Below are 16,810 nucleotides of genomic sequence, written 5' to 3'. Positions count from 1 at the left end.
CTTTCAGCAGGCTGGTTCAGGCGCATTCCTGTTGCAGAAGCCAGGAAAAGAGAGGGAGAGAAGGAAAGAGAGAGAGAGAGGCAAAAAGCTTCTTGAGACCTGGGCTCAGAACTGGTGCAACATCACTTCTGCCATATTCTATTGGCCAAAGCAAGTCACAAGGCTGGGCGAGATTCAGGGATGGAAGAGCTGCAAAGTCACACACTGCATTGGGCAAGAGTTCAGGGGAGCCTTTAACTGGGACATCAGTGCAATCAGCCTGCCTCACCAGGATTCAGATGACTTCTGTTTGATTCTAAAACGGTACTCTTGCCTCCGTAGGATACTAACTATGAACACTCACACAGAACGCTGGTCCCTCTCACATCTTTCCCCAATGTCTACGTGCTGCTGTAGCCCCACTCTCCATTAGGTGAACAAAACACAATCATTCCCAACCTTAATCCGTTGATCTATCAAAGAATCTTGATTTTTGCATTGGTTTGGAAAATGAGTCTTTTATTTAAAAGTATTTTTTAAACTTACAAACCTTGTAAGAAGAAAGGTCTAAAAGAGCTCCCCCCCCGATCTTAGCAATATATACTTTATATACTGCTTAGACTAATTATAACAAGGTCATTGGTCATGATCAACATGTTAATTATCTCAAGAGAGTGAGAAAATTTGACCTGTGACAAACAGTATATAACTTCATATAAACAAGCACCATTCTCTACAACAAACATGCCCATAACAGATGCAGTTTTCTATAGCAAATAATGGTAGTCTTCAGGAAATGTTACAGTCCTTGGGGGATAATTATAAACACACACCCACTTCTGAAGGAAAGTTCCTTTCCCTTCTCAAAAGGAAAATGAAACAAAAGTAAACCAAAATTTTAAACCAGCTAGAAACTCTTATTTCCTGCCACAAAACAATTAAGTAAGGATAAATCTTACTTAAAAGTTTATCCTACCTGGTTAGTATTCTATATTCTTTGTAACTCTAAGGTAACTGATTTGTAAATATTCCTAATCCCTCTCCTTTTCCTGTTAAAATATGATCCCCAGGATATAACATTTTAAAAGCACTTGTATCAGATTTTGCACTTTCAGCTTTCTTGCTAGAATATTGTTGTTCCTAGTGACCCATGGTTTCTTTTAAAATTTTAATGAAAGCTGAATAAAAGGTTTTGGGGCTTACAATAATTTTCCTTTACATCTTGTAGTACACCATCTCACCAAGAATGTCTTTTCTTGTCTGTCCAACACAAAGGAATGCATCAGGGCTCACATTCTGCTCCCTGCATCATTTCAAGCCTTTTTTCTCAGAACTCCTTCAGCTTTTATGCTGACAGCTTTTGGCACTTAATCATGTATCACCAAGAAATTTTTAATGATTTCTAATATGTTTTGACTCATAACTTTTAGAAAAGAGGGAGTTTTCCCTGCATGCCTAGATACTCAATATATTCATAGAATCATAGACTCTCAGGGTTGGAAGATACCCTAATGTTCATCGAGTGCAAATGCTTCCATAGTGCTTGCATTTCCCCTTTAAAACCTCCTGCTAGTTGGTCATCCTCTAGAGACGGGGAAGTCACTATCTCCCAAAGGAGATCATTTTGTTTTCAGACAGCTCTGATGGTTGGAGAGCAGAAATGTTACTCTCAGGCTCCACTCCTCCTCTGCCACCATCCTTAACTGTAATTTCCATCCCATGGGTCCAATTTTGTCCATCAGGGAAATACACAACGATCTAAGCTCTTTTCCTCCTGACAGATTTCAAACATCTCCAAACAACTGAGATCCCTTTTCCAGACTAAATATCCCCCAATTTGTCTCTTTTTATGTAGTAACGGCTTTGACTTCCTTTGTTGAGTCTTTTTACAGCTCAATTACAAACTAGCTCTTTGTGTTTTCCTTTCTTCTTTGAAGCTGGCTCCTCAAACCTCCCTTCTCCCTCAATAGCCTCTACCTCATAGCCTAGAACGCCTTCTCTCGAAAATCTTCTCTCCCCTAGCCCAGCCCAGTAAGGCACATTTTTGTCACTTCCTCCCTTCCTTGTTATCTTCAAAGGGAAGCAAAGAGCATTTTTTTATGGTAAGGTTTTTGCTTTCAAGCACTGTGGGAAGATACATGAAATAAAAATAAAAACTCTAAAAGTTACAAGAAAGTTAAGTCCTTAGATTTAAGTTCCCAGGTCCACCATTTTTGAGTCCTTTTGAGAAGGTAAAAGGAAGACTGGTTCATTGTCAGCCCATTACTTATTTCTAAAGGTGGGGCTCGTCAACGTTCCCACTCCACTTCTGACCGAAGCTTAGAGAAGGCCATAATGAACCCATTCCTGCAAGAAGCACCTCTGCCCAGAATGTGAATCAGGCAAAGCAAGTGCCTCAGTGGTTAAATATCTAGAAGGGGTCCCAGATTGCAAATAATCTCCACTAGATTTGTCCTACTTTTGGAAGTCTATCTCCTTTTAACATTTTATCTTTCTCCTTAGAGACCTTTTGTTGACTTCTGGGCATTTACTGATCAAAATTTTTCACCAAAAAAAAGAGGATATATAGAACAAGAGTTAAAAAAAAAAATCAGGGCTAGAAATAGGGATCTGGGGGAAATAGTCCCCAGAAATAGTCAATGGCATATATTTGGTAATTGAAACTACAGAAATGATAGGATCTCCCCTGGAGAATTTATAGAAGAAAAGTGGGCTAGGAAACTTAGGGAACATCCATATTTGTAGAGCAGAAGGAGAAAATGTAACGGTCAGATAAGTGGTAAAAAGAGTAAAAGGGTATAATGACAAGCAATCAGAGGAGAAGACAACTTGAGGGAGGAAGGAGTGGTCCATGTGTCAAATACTGCAGCGAGGTCAAATAGGATAAGGCATGAAATGTGTCCACTGGCTCACGAAAAATTCACCAGTGCCTTGGTAAGACAGAAACCAGACTGTGAAGGGAGGTGAAGGTGGATACATTTCAGTTTGTCTTTGTCTGTCTTAGAGTGTGTGACCCAAAACTGAACCTGATATTCCAAGCATGGTCTGACTGGTGGCATAAAGTGAGGTCATGTCCACTTTGACCAATTCACTCTGTGTCTGGTAATGAAGCTTCAGCCCACGTTCAGTTATTTTTGGCAGTTCCCCTTACTTCACCACTCCAATGACTCACATGAAAGTAGTCTGCTTAAACCTTATGTTATTTCCATATGTGGCAGAACTAATTCATGACGTCCCATCTCATGCTTGTGCAGCTGAGTTTTAAAACTAAGTTCAGAACCTCGTTCAGCTACAATTCACGTTATTAGTTTCAGTTCTTTATTCCAAACAATGAAATATTCTTTGTCCTAACTCTGTCATCCAACATATTAGCTATCCTCCTGGCATTACGGCATCCATAAATTTGATTTATTTTGGTGTTTCCATCCAAGTTATCAATAATGTCAAGTCCCAAGCATTCAGGCAAGGGCTGGGTGGAAACTGGAAGATCATGGCTGGGTCTGAAGCCAGTAACAAGTGTCTAAATGCTGACACTAGCAGGTCTGAAGCCAGGGGAGTTGGTGATTGTGGTACTAGGGGTTGTTCAAGGGGATAAGGGCAGTGGATAAATAATGGGGCAGAAGCCAGGAACTGAGCCAAATCACAACCTAGATGAGCAGATTCAATACAAAGGACAAATCTAGAAGCTATAGAAATTAAAAGAATATCTAAAGTTATAACAGGCTCAAGGGGGAAAGTGCATATACAGACACTAATTTTTGGACTTCCAGGTGGCTTTTATTTCTTCTCTTCCATGTGCAAGGGCGTTTGTCCTTTAAAATTCTAAGTGTTTTTGATAAATAAAAATATGGTACAAGACAGGTCTTCTGGCTCTTTCCTAAGTAGCTTCTCTCATGTGAAACCTTTTTTGGGTTGGCCAGGTAACCAACTACTACTAATTCACCTAACTCTACTGGTGTCTACTTCATATTTCTCTTTCTGTCCCCAAGGAGATGAAATTTTATAAGAAAAGTTAATGGGGAGCAAGAATAGTCGAGCAAAGGGGAGCAAGGGAAGGAAAAGAGAATGACTTTTCACTGGGGTTCCCATGTTGTATTTATTTTCTGTCCTGGAATTTCATCAAAGATTAGCATCAATCTTATTTTTAACACATATTAGCATAGCTAAAATGAAAACAAGGCTGAGTGCCGGGGAGGATGCAGCTAGAACTCTCATATGCTGCTGGAGGGAATGCAAAAAAGAGATGTCCACTTTAGAAAACAGTTTGGCAGTTTCTTGCAAAGTTAAACATACCCTTACAATATGACCCAGTAATTCCATTCCTAGGTGTTTACTGAAAAGAAATAAAAACTCTTGTTCACACAAAAACCTGTATGCCGATGTCTATAGTTGCTGTATTAATAATTGTCAAAAACTGGAAAACCCAAATGTCCTTCAGCTGGTGAATGAATGAATAAACTGGTACATCCATATAATAGACTACTACTCAGCAATGAAAAGGAATGCTCTACTGACATATACAATAACATGGATGAGTCTCAAAATAATTAGGCAGAGTAAAAAAAGGATACATACTGTATGACTCCTTTTATATTACAATCGGGGAAAGGAAAAACTATAGGGATAAAAATAGGTCATTGGTTACCTGCAGGTGGGGTCGTGGGAGGGACTGACTATGAAGTGGCATGTGAGGGGATTTTGGAGGGTGATGGAACTATTCTATATCTTGATTACGGTGGTTGCTCCATGACTTTATGCATTTATCAATACTCATAAAACTGTGTACTGAAAAGGGCAGACTTTAGTAGTATGTAAATTGTACGTCAATAAACATGACTAAAAAATATGTTTTAAGTGGCCCAAGTTTTCAACAATAGAGTAATTATTAAATATATTATGAAACATTTATACAATAAAGCGTTACACAGTTGTTTTGAGTTTTGTTATACTTTTTCTCTGCCCAGTAGCTTATGAAGAGCCTTTACATATGGGCAAAATTTCTCTGTTCCTAAGTTTGAAGTCACCAACTTGTTTTTCCACTTTCCCTCGCAGCTACGGCATGGGTATGTGTTGTATGTTCCTCCAGTCAAATTCACTCTTTCAAAATTTCAGTTCAAAACAGTGGTAAGAAAAAAGAGGTGTCCATGAAAAAAATCCATTCTGCTGAGGGTGGTAGGTTTTGGCAGAGAGATATCCAGCTCTCAGAGGGGCGGTGACAGAGGGGCTAGCAGCAGCGTTCGAACTCCAAAGTCAGTGGTGCAGTTAAATTCCTGAAGCATCCCGGTGCTCTAATTTGAGCTGTATATTCCTCAAGCCGGTTCTTGGGCCCTCCAAGAGATTAACATATTTACATTGATTTAAACTTTAAATTAATTAATTTACTTAGCTAGAGTGTTGTTTGCAACCAAGAACCTCGAGTGATAGAACAATCATTAAAAATTATGTTTACAACCAGAGCCTTACTAACATGACCTAAGACTACATCATGGATATGGCGGCTTAGACCATCATGGAGAAATGTGACGTGTGCCTGGCAATGACTTCCACACCATGAGCACATGTAGGAGGTGAATGTCCTCATCCTTGGCAAGAAGCTCTACAACAAGGTACAGCCTACATCACTCTTCTAATAAAATGGATTCCGAGTCTCCATTTAAACTGCAGGAAGAAGAGAGAGGAGAAAGAACTGTCTTCGCCTATAGGTTTCCAAACTCATAGCTGCATTGAACTTCAGAACACCGAGAAGAACCATTTAAATCTTTCTGCTGAGCTGTTTTATTTTCAAGATATCTAGGTGTACCATCCTTGAAAAGAATCATTTATAAAGAGTTTGCAACAATGTAGGAGAGGCTTAGCCATGGTTTTGAGTTTAAAAAAAAAAAAAATCACAAGGAAATTAAATATATATGTATAGGCAAAAAAGCCTGGAAGAAAATTTGCTGAAATGGAAACAGTGGCTTGGGCTGGCGAGATTTTAAATGGTTCATACTGTCTTTTGCATCCGCCTCCCTTCTCCCCCTCCATGTTCCAAAATGAAGATGTCTTACTGTCAAAAATCAGAAAAACATGAATGATTTGAAATATCTTAAATTTGAATATAAATTCAGCAAAAATGTACTCTGTTTTCCTAGAATCCCATAAATTAAGGGATCCTTTGGGTGCATTTACTCCTAGTCTTAAGCCCGTTGACTCCCATAACTGGGAATGATATATCAGCAAAAGGGAGAAAGTCACTGGAAACCTTTGCCAAGTTAAAATTGGCCTCACAATAACCATTTGATGAGTACTGTTCTGAAAGGCTCCGCTGCTTCTTTTGAAGTTCTGATCTTGACGCAAAGTTTCTTCATCAGAATCCCTAAGGTGATGCCCCGGCATCTGCCAGACCACCTTGCCAGCACTTTCTTCCCACCATGAAGAGCCAGGCGCCTGGGCGTGCAAGATTTGACAGACTGTCCCGTGGGAAGTTAGGACCTCCTAGGTTCTATTTTTAGCCGTGTATTACTGAGGGATCCCCCAAGAGGTCTTACATGAAAGACAATTTATTTAAGCCCATTACCGCTTGCTTGTTATGCCTTAAGAAATTGCAAATACGAAAGAGGTCACACTCATTAAAGCACAACATGACGTGCTATGAAACACACAACATATGGTCACTTGAAGTCTGAAAAAATTGCTGAGTTTTAAATTTTTCATCCGAATATCCTTTGGTGTATAACCGTGTCCTTTCTGATTCTTTGAAAAATAAGGGTTTCTAGATCAAAACCACAGATGGAAACTTTCCCTCAGTGGGTAAAAAATGCCTGAAGATAAAGTTGCTAGACTCCATTAAAGGGATGACATTAAACACATGGACACAAAGCATTTTAAATACTTCTACATGTAAAAGATAATCTCCTAATCCCTCTTTAAAATTTAGTAAACCTATAAAATTTGTAGGGACACTCCTTTAAATGAAATATTTTTTTCACTTCTAGTTATACAATGGCTATCATGGAAGCAGTAACCTTATTCCACTTAATTAAAACTGGTGACCCTTTATCAATTACACACAGCTGTACCTGAGACTCTATTGTGATTAATATTAGTTTGGAATCAGTAGCATTATAGTAAAATCCCTGAGAACAGGGATTATGCATTAAATTTTATGCTAGACCTTTTGCTAACTAAATTAGTGCTAAAATGTAAGCGATAAAGTTAATTGTGAAGTATGCAAAATTTGCTTTCTTCTCCTCTTTATTTGGAACTTTAATTCCCATCCCTAGGCCTTTAGCTAGGATTCGTTTTGCAGTACTTTTTCTCTCTGTAGTATTTTAGATGCACCAATAAGATGTTAGTTACCAAATGCTAACCCTCCTGTCTCAGTAAATGCTATTTTGGATGCAAGTAACAAAATCCTACTCAAATTATGTAGGCAAAATGAAGAGAGTTGATTTTATGGTTATAGAAGTATCTCACTGGAACTAAAGAACCCCAAATCCATCAGGAGATAATTTCTCCATTTTTCCCATTTCTGAGGCTACCCGATCTCCCATTTTTGCCTCTCTGCTCATCTGCTCCATTATCATCTATCTGCAGAGTAGCTTTCTCTGCTTTTCTGTACATAGGTAGAACTGTGACTAACTAATGGCCCCTGAGTTTATCCCCATTTCTAGGAACCAGCAAAGACTATAATTTCTGGGCCCAGTGTGCTTAGTTGCCTTAGTATCCAAATCAGTGATAGCCAGGGGGTAAGGTGACGTAGCAGACATCTGGCCCAGAGCTTCCTATATTTATTTGAACACAGAACACTACCCACCCACAGTCCCTGGCTCTGGGTAAGGGTATTGTGGGGTATACCCATTTATATCCTTCAAAAGAGAATTCCTCAAGATAGCAGCTTGGGATGTTCTGATCTAACTTACCCCTTTAATTTTAAGGAGAGGCAAACATAGACCCAAAGAGATAAAATAACTTGCTTAAATTATCAAGATAATGGCAGAGTAGGGATTATGAGTAATGATTATTATTCAGTAATTAGTCAGTATGATTAGGGCTGAGTAATTTGACATATTATACCTTCAATCCAACCTTGATACCAAGAAAAATTATAATGGCTACCTGGGCCAAAAGTGAAGATTGAAAGTTGACTATTTCCTTCCCCCCTCCTCAGCTAGTTTACAAGTTAAGGCTTTTTATCACAAGCAAGGCTATACTAGTGTCCTAAGGCTGCCATCACAGTTTCCACAAACTTGGTGGCTTAAAGCAACAGAAACTTATTTTCTCACAGTTCTGGAAGCCGGAAGTTGGAAATCAAGGTGTCCGCAAGGCAGTGCCCCCTCTGAAGGCTCTAGGGGCAAAGCCTCCCTTGCCTCTTCCAGCTTCTGGTGGCTCCAGGTGTTCTTTGGCTTGTGGCCACCCAACTCCAATCTCTGCTTCAGTTTTTACATGGCCTTCTCCTCTGTGTCTTCTCTTCTGTTTCTTTTAAGGATGCTTATCATTGGCTTCAGGACCCACCAAAGATAATCCACAGATCCTTAATTTAATTACATCTGCAAAGACCCTTTATCCAAATAAGCTTACATTCACAGGTTGCAGGGGTGAGGATATGAACATATCTCTTGGGGTCCACCATTCAAACCACTACAAAGTCCTTATAAGGTACCATTTGGTACTTAAAAACATCAAGAGGGTGGCAAAAGGGAAAGGATGAAAGGGTAATGATTTGGTATTTTTCTTCCCAAAAATAAAGGATGCAGAATGGAGGAAGAAAATGTAGTAGAATTTCAAGAAAATACAGTATCCTATTTTCCAGGATATAAAATTTACATTCCTAGATATTTACTAATTCATTAATTAATCTAACATTTGGGCCATGTTTTTCAACCTATCACACAAGTATGGTCCTGTTTTTTGTTTGTAAAAAAATTTTCCTGGCAAAAAAATTGTTTGATAGTATGAGAGACAATTCACATCATATGAATTTTGCTACACCATCATAAAAAATCATTCTTTGAAAGGGCTTCATCAATTTTCCTCTGGTGCTTCTCAATCCATTGGTATTTAAATCACTCCTTTTGGAAGAAACTATTGTGTCCTAGAGACACCAGTGTTAAACTGAAAATGAAGTTAGTGCAGGCTAACATTTTTAGAGGTCAGTTCATTAGCGAATATTTTTATCTTATTAACGACTCTTGCTTTTCTCCACAAACTTGTATCTATAGAGATTGAATATTCTGATAAAAGAACTTCTATTAACAAGTGAGAATGTGTCAAACAAGTAAAGGGAACAGGAATTGTTCTGTTTGCTCTGGGGTGGAGTCGACTTGAGCTGGGGCAGATGAAGGGGGCATGATACTGTTTACAGTTACTTATACAGTACCTCACACTTTTTAAGTTAAATTAAATGGTAAGACTCATATGGCAAGAAGGATAAGATTTATTTTAATTATGAGAAAGGAGAAAGTCTTAGAAGAAGTTGAAATTACAGAGAGCCAATATTCTTTCCACTGTAAAGAAAGGGTTTCTGATAGAATTGTCCATAAACGGAAAGGATCATCATGCAGAATAGTAAAACAGCCACCATTAGAAATTTTTCAACCCAAGGCCAATGACTCTGGGATACATTATCAGTGTCCTTCCATTGATTTGGGGAATGAGAGAGTAAAGGGTGGAGAGGCTGTTGGTTTAAAACTCTATAACCTTTGAATGAAGACAATGTGCCATGGACTAGATCAATTCAAGCCTGGAAAAAGAGATTGTCTATCCTCTCCCTGATGTAGCTTCTAAATCAGCACTGTTCAACAGAAATATGGTATGAAATCATAATATAATTAAGTTTCTTCTAGTAGTCACATTAAAAAAGTGAAAAGAAACAGATCAAATTAGTGTTCATAATATATTTTATTTAACCTGATGTATTTAAAATATTATTACGTAAACATGGAATCGATATTAAAAAATCATCAGATAGTCTACATTATTCTTTCATAACAGGTCTTTGAAATCCAGTATATATTTACATTTATGGACTAACCACATTTCAAGTGCTCGACAGCCACACGTGGCTACCGGCTACCATGTTGAATAGCACAGTTCTTGAATTTGCTGTTAATGAAATCACAAATCAGATTTCTGGGAGTTGGAAAAAACTTCATAAATGCATAAAAATGGTTCTAAAATCTAGGTTTCCTGGCATACTGGAGGAATGGAAGTGTTGGGAAAACACTTCTGATTCACACTTACTTGGGTGACTATTCTCATAATTTCCCTGCTTTCTTACAAAAACCTAATATTAAGTAAGGTAAATAACTTTGCAAACCACTAAGTTTTCTTATCAACTTCCAACAGGATCCACCCTCCAAAAGTGAAACAGTAAATAACAGCCCTCTAGTACTTTTTTGTTTGTTTGTTTGTTTGTTTGAGGGTTGAGAGTGAATGGTAGCAAATAGGTCCTTATCTAGATTACCTGTTGCTTGGTTTTGTTTTTTTTTTTTAATAATGAAACTCTCTAGGAGTTAAGCCAGCATTTTATTTATTTATTTATCTATGGCTGTGTTGGGTCTTCGTTTCTGTGCGAGGGCTTTCTCTAGTTGCGGCAAGCGAGGCCACTCTTCATCGCGGTGCGCGGGCCTCTCACTATCGCGGCCTCTCTTGTTGCGGAGCACAGGCTCCAGACGCGCAGGCTCAGTAATTGTGGCTCACGGGCCCAGTTGCTTCGCGGCATGTGGGATCTTCCCAGACCAGGGTGCGAACCCGCGTCCCCTGCATTGGCAGGCAGACTCTCAACCACTGCGCCACCAGGGAAGCCCCCCCATCTAGCACTTTTATGTTAATCCTACTATATTTAATTCTTATATTCTTTTATTCCAGGAGCGACTGCAATTACTGATAATATAGCTTTTACTGTTTACTAGCTGTCTCTTCTCCCCACGGGATTTAAGTACTCTCAAGCGAAGCTGTCTCACAGTATTTCTAGTAACACACCGTCTCTATGCATCTTATACAGATGAGACAGGATAAGGAAAGTCATAAAGATAAGCTAGGCTACCTCTGTAACCAAACTTTCTCCAAGGCTCAGTCAAAATAATGTTTTTTAACACCTCTCCCAGGAGATTCTATTATTTATTTACAGTATTTGGGGATTTGACAGATAAACTATATATAATAAGCAAAATTAAAAGTAAAACAGGATTTTCCAGAGTTATCCTATTTTAGTTTTTAGTCTAAAAAACTCATACTTGCATCTGTAAGTATAATCATGACTGTAAGAACACCAAAGCAAGAGTTTGGCACAGACTGCCAAGTGTCTCCCAATGTTTGTTATCCTCTTCTCCTGTCTAGTAACAGAATCTCCTGAGTTTAAGCTGGGCACATGGCTGCTCAGTTAGAGGCTAAAAATCTCAGCCTTCCTTGCAGCTCTGTGTGACCAATTGAATAACTCCTTTCCGATGAGATGTGAGCCTAGGTGGTGTGTGCACCTTCCTGGTCACATCCTTTATGAAGGAAACTGCTTGCCCTCCTCTCTCTCTTTCCCTTCAGGGGAGCTGGAAGGTTTATATGATGCTGGTGAACCAGCTTCTACTGTTGAGATGCCTACCAGGGGACAGAATAGCATCCTGAGTTCCTGAATGACTTCGTGGAGTAGAATTGTCCATCAGGCCTGAATCACGCATCTGCTTCTGAATATTACCTGGGAGAGAAACAACTTTCTATCTTGTATAAATCACTGTATCTGGCATCTCTTTCTTGCAGTCCCTTGGCTTATATCATAATTAATAAAAGGGTTTACCATCAGCACCACTATCATTTGAACTATGTTCAAAACTTTTGTCTATTTTTTAATTAATTTATTTAATTTATTTATTTTTGGCTGTGTTGGGTCTTTGTTGCTGCGCACGGGTTTACTCTAGTTGCAGCTAGCGGGGGCTACTCTTCGTTGCAGCACGTGGGCTTCTCATTGCGGTGGCTTCTCTTGTTGCGGAGCACGGACTCTAGGCGCGCAGGCTTTAGTAGTTGTGGCTCGTGGGCTCTAGACCACAGGCTCAGTAGTTGTGGCGCACGGGCTTGGTTGCTCCACGGCATGTGGGATCTTCCTGGACCAGGGCTGGAACCCGTGTCCCCTGCATTGGCAGGCGGATTCTTAACCACTGTGCCACCAGGGAAGCCTTTGTCTATTATTTTTAACCATCTTTATACTATATGAGACTATATCCTTAAAAGACATAGGGACTTTTTTTTTTTTTAACTTATAAGAAAGGCTTCTATGACTACTTGCTTAGGGGGGTGGTGGGCGACACTTAGTATTAAATGATACAATACAGTGTTTATGAAACTTTATAAACTTAAAAGGGTTGCAAATAAAAAGTCAGGATGTTAATCTCAAGCTAACAATCCACAATAGTAGTGGGTTAATGGTATTTCTGAAAACATTTTAGCCAGCTAAATGTTTGTAGCCCACCTCCCAGGTGACATAATCCAGTCGACGTGCACTTGCTTCCAGAATAATCAGTTTTTCAGGCACTGTAGTATAGCAGGAGGGACAATGGAGTATACAGAGACATTATCTTTTCATTCACTCCGTGGAAGGGGCTGTTTACTAGACAGCTTTAGAGCCAACTAAAGCTGGCTCTAGTTATTTGGGAGACTGATTCAGTTCACCACTTAAAAGAGACTTTATAAAGTGGCCTCATAAGATCTTAATTGTCTAATTTCTTATATGTTTCATGTGTTAATGTAACAGCAAACCTAATTAAACCTGCCATTGGCATATCACTCTATTAATTTTTCTTTCACCGCTCTCAAATGATTTAATGGATATAATTTTTCTGTCAACATTTACTGAGTATCCACTGCATACAGAACACTCCTGAGGGAATTGGCAAGTAAGATAAGGACCTTTCAGTCCTTATCTCATTTGACCTTTCTGCCACATGGGACACTATTGACCACTCCCTCCATGAAACTTTCTCATCCTTTGACGTCTGTGACTCTTTCCAAATTTTCTGATCTTTTCTTTGCTGTTCTCCACTTCTTAAGTGTTGGAGATCCCTGGTGTTTCTTCCTGAACCTTTTCTTTTTACCCTTCATTCTTAGCCTTTTTGGAGTCACGAATTCCTTGGAGAATGTGATGAAATACGTCCTGTGGGGAGGGCTTATTGCATATAATTTTAGGATTACATGGACCTCCTGAAGCACCTGGTGACTCCCTATGGGTCCTTACCCCTCAAGTGAAGAACTACTTTTCCATGGCTTGAACTACTACCTATGGTGCTTGATGACTCTCAAATCTTTTATATTTATCTGGGCTCTCTCCAGACCCATACATCCAGCTTCTTAACGCATTCCTTCACTTGGATGTCAAATAGGTACCTTAAACTCAAACTCAGCATGTCCCATTTGAACTTACCGTCTGTCACTCTCTCCCCAGTTGCCCCTCATCCTATGGTTTCCGTTTTGGTGAGTGGCACCACCATCCAATAAATTGCTCAAGTTGTAAAGAAATAAAAGCATCAACCCTGATTACTACCTCTGAAAAAGAGTTTGTCGAATGACTAAAAGAATGGAAAGATGGATCAAGTATTATGAAGACAACAGAGGATAACTATTGAGAATGATATAATGAGACTTATGTTCAACTGTACAAATGAGTGCTAAAGCCTGGCTTAATTAAGCAATGTCTTCAAACAAATGAATATGTATTTATTAAGCACCTATTAGGGCGAGGCACTGATTTCATTAAGGATTAGAATTTAACAATATTTTCAAGGAAATGAGGAGTATGATTTGTCAGAAAAGAGTAATTTCAGTATTTCAAATGAGATAAATATTATTTTCTTAAATCCAATTAATCTTACCTCATGACCAAGAAATGCTAAATTATTAATAGCTTCTTTAGGTCCTTATTATGATACTTTCAAAGATTTCATCACAGTTTGCACATAGCAGCTATGACAATGGATACTCAAGGAAATGGGACACTCTTTGGAGTTTAAGATCATTAGATTTGGCAGCTTTGTGTCCCTGAACTCCCTTATCTCTTTATTTGCCCTTCTCTGATGGCACTTATTTTCTGTTTCATTTTATAATGATTTGTGGGCATCTCTTATCTCTCTTAGAGAGGTCCCCCCAGCACCGCTCTGCCCAAAGACTCTGTGCTTACCCAATTTTGTGTCTTATATCTGGAAGGCGAACAGAAAATATTGAGTCAATGAATGTTTTTCAATGTCAAAAACCCATTTAAAGATAATATCAAATGTCCTATAAGTCAAGGAAATTGTGTTACAATTGGTGTTATAAGGTTTGTCATGTCTTCCAATATAAGAGCTGCATGTGGAACAATTAAGCAAGTTACAGATGTTTGTTTTAGTACTTTAAGGCAGCGGGGAACACGCTAACCCATTTTAGAAAGTTTGTCATGAAACAAGGAATTGGCTGGTTGAACGCCGCCTCCAGGGCCAGACTGCGTGCCTTTGAAACCTGGCTTTGCCATTCAATGGCTGGGAGGCTGAGGGCCTCTTGGTGTCTCACTTTCCTCATCTGGAAAATGAGAATCGTAATAGTACTTACTTCACAGAATTGTTAAAAGGACAAAAAATAATGTATACACACAATGCACACAGAATGGTGTTCAAATTCATTAGACACTAGCCATCATTTTCTTACAATCCCAACAAGAAGAAAGGGTGGGATCACGATCACATTATTAGATTAGGAAAGAATGAGATTTTCTTCTTTGGAAATATGATGTAGACAAGATCTGTCCTATCTTCCCAGCCCGAAGCACTCCCAGGACCCCCGCCTTGACCATGACACCACAAATGCCTAGTGGGTATTTTTAAGATGTAGGTAAGAGTTGAAACACATTTTATTATCAATCAAATAGGTGTAAATTTCACACAAACCATGTTCTATCCTTTTTAGCATTCCCTACTCAAAAGACTCATTTCCCCTCCAAGACCAAGTTAACAGATTTTACTGTGTGGTTGTCCCCTTCTCCCATCTTCCCCACCCTTTACCCCAAAAAGCTTCCTAGAATTTAAAGAAAGAGCCTGGATCTAACCAAGGGCACAATGCAAAGAATTAATCAGTGAATCCCAGGTTGTCTAGTTGGTCTTGTTGGCCTCCTAGAATGTTCTCAATCTGCCATTGCTGCCAGCCCACTGTTGGCAAGACTTCAGGCAATATCAGAGGTGGGAAGAGGGTGTGGCTGCAGCTTAACCTTAGTGCAGAAGCTACAAAGAATAGTACACTTCAGAGAGGGGACCATTAGAAACACTGAAACAATAGCCTCTGATAGTCAACCCAGTCATGGGATGACGAGTGACAGAGGGCTGCCTTTGCCTCACACAAGAGCGCTTCTCAGTTCTGGAGGCCCGCTCACTATGGGATCACGTGGCGATGTGTCTCTGCCATGGGGAACCCACTGATGAGCAAAGGCCAGCATTTCTCAACCCATACACATCCACAGATGGCTGTATTTATCTTGTAAGAAAAGGTCATGGCAGGGTAAGGAATTTTAGTATTGCTTAGAGAAGGAATGCTCTGAGACAGTTTTCAAGGAATCCTAGAGAAGTGCTTTCTAGTTCCCACAACTGAGGTAAATCTAATTCTATACCGAAGATGTGTGTGTGTGTGTGTGTGTGTGTGTGTGTGTTTTGAGGTATAACTGACACATAGCGTTAGTTTCAAGCGACAATGTAATGCTTCATTATTTGTATATATTGCAAAATGACCACCACAATAAGTGTAGTTGACATCTGTCACCACAGTTACAAAATTTTTCCCTGTGATGAGAACTTTTAAGATCACTCTCTTAGCAACTTTCAAATATGGAATACAGTATTATTAACTACAGTCATGTTGTACATTACATCTCCATGACATTTATTTTATAACTGAAAGCTTGTAACCAAAGGTATGATTTTTATATTATACCTAAGGTAGTAAAGACTGGGTGTAATTTTTTTCTCTTTTAGTAAGGATAAATGGAAACAGACAAAACAGACACCAAATTTAGTCAATATGAATGTTCTTGGGCAAACACGGTTGAAAATATAGCTTAACTTCAATAATGGTCTTATTCTTTTTCCCATAATTTTCATCGCATTTTATAATCAGTTACTTCAGTCTGTCCAATTTCTTGGTGACTCATTATTACATCTTTCTTAGTAAAGGAGGAGACTTGTGTTTCCTGTTAGCAGGATTTTCTTTTCCTGAATTTGTGCCACCTAATTGTACTGTTTTTTTCTCCCTTTTATTCAAAACAGCCTGATGGGGCAAGAAAAAGCCAGGCCAGGAACACTTTCTGTGGTGTGTTCATACATCTGAGAGAATCTGACATAGTTGGGGAATGGAGATCCCTGGATTTTGAAGGCCATGTAATATAGTTTGGATGATTATATGTTATTATTTAAACTGGGACAGTTTTGAAAATGAAAGGGGGCACTAATTGGATAGGATAATAGGATAATGCTGTAAATCAAGACTATCACAGGCAAACCAGAATTTATGGTCATCCTAATATGGTAGAAATGGTCTGGACTTATATCCAAATCTTGACTGTACCATTTCCCTGCTTTTGACCTGTGCAAAGTGATATAACCTCTCTGAACTTCATTTTCTACATCAGTAAAACAAGGATAATAATTCTGATGTGTTAAGGGCGGGGGGATGTACCTGGAGAACTATATATCCTTTGTAAATATTATCATGATGATGTCTGCCTGTATATCTAAAATTCTTTACCATAGACAGTATGATATTATGAATGGATTAGGTTAAATTGCACTTGAGGTGCAGTCAGTTGCCCCATCACAGATCCTCACTCCTGGATGGCAGCCAGAGATCTCATCAG

The sequence above is a fragment of the Balaenoptera ricei genome, chromosome 1 (genome assembly GCF_028023285.1).
Source record: "Balaenoptera ricei isolate mBalRic1 chromosome 1, mBalRic1.hap2, whole genome shotgun sequence".
NCBI lineage: Eukaryota > Metazoa > Chordata > Mammalia > Artiodactyla > Balaenopteridae > Balaenoptera > Balaenoptera ricei.
The sequence above is the reverse complement of the archived record's forward strand: the minus strand, read 5'-3'. Positions refer to the sequence as shown.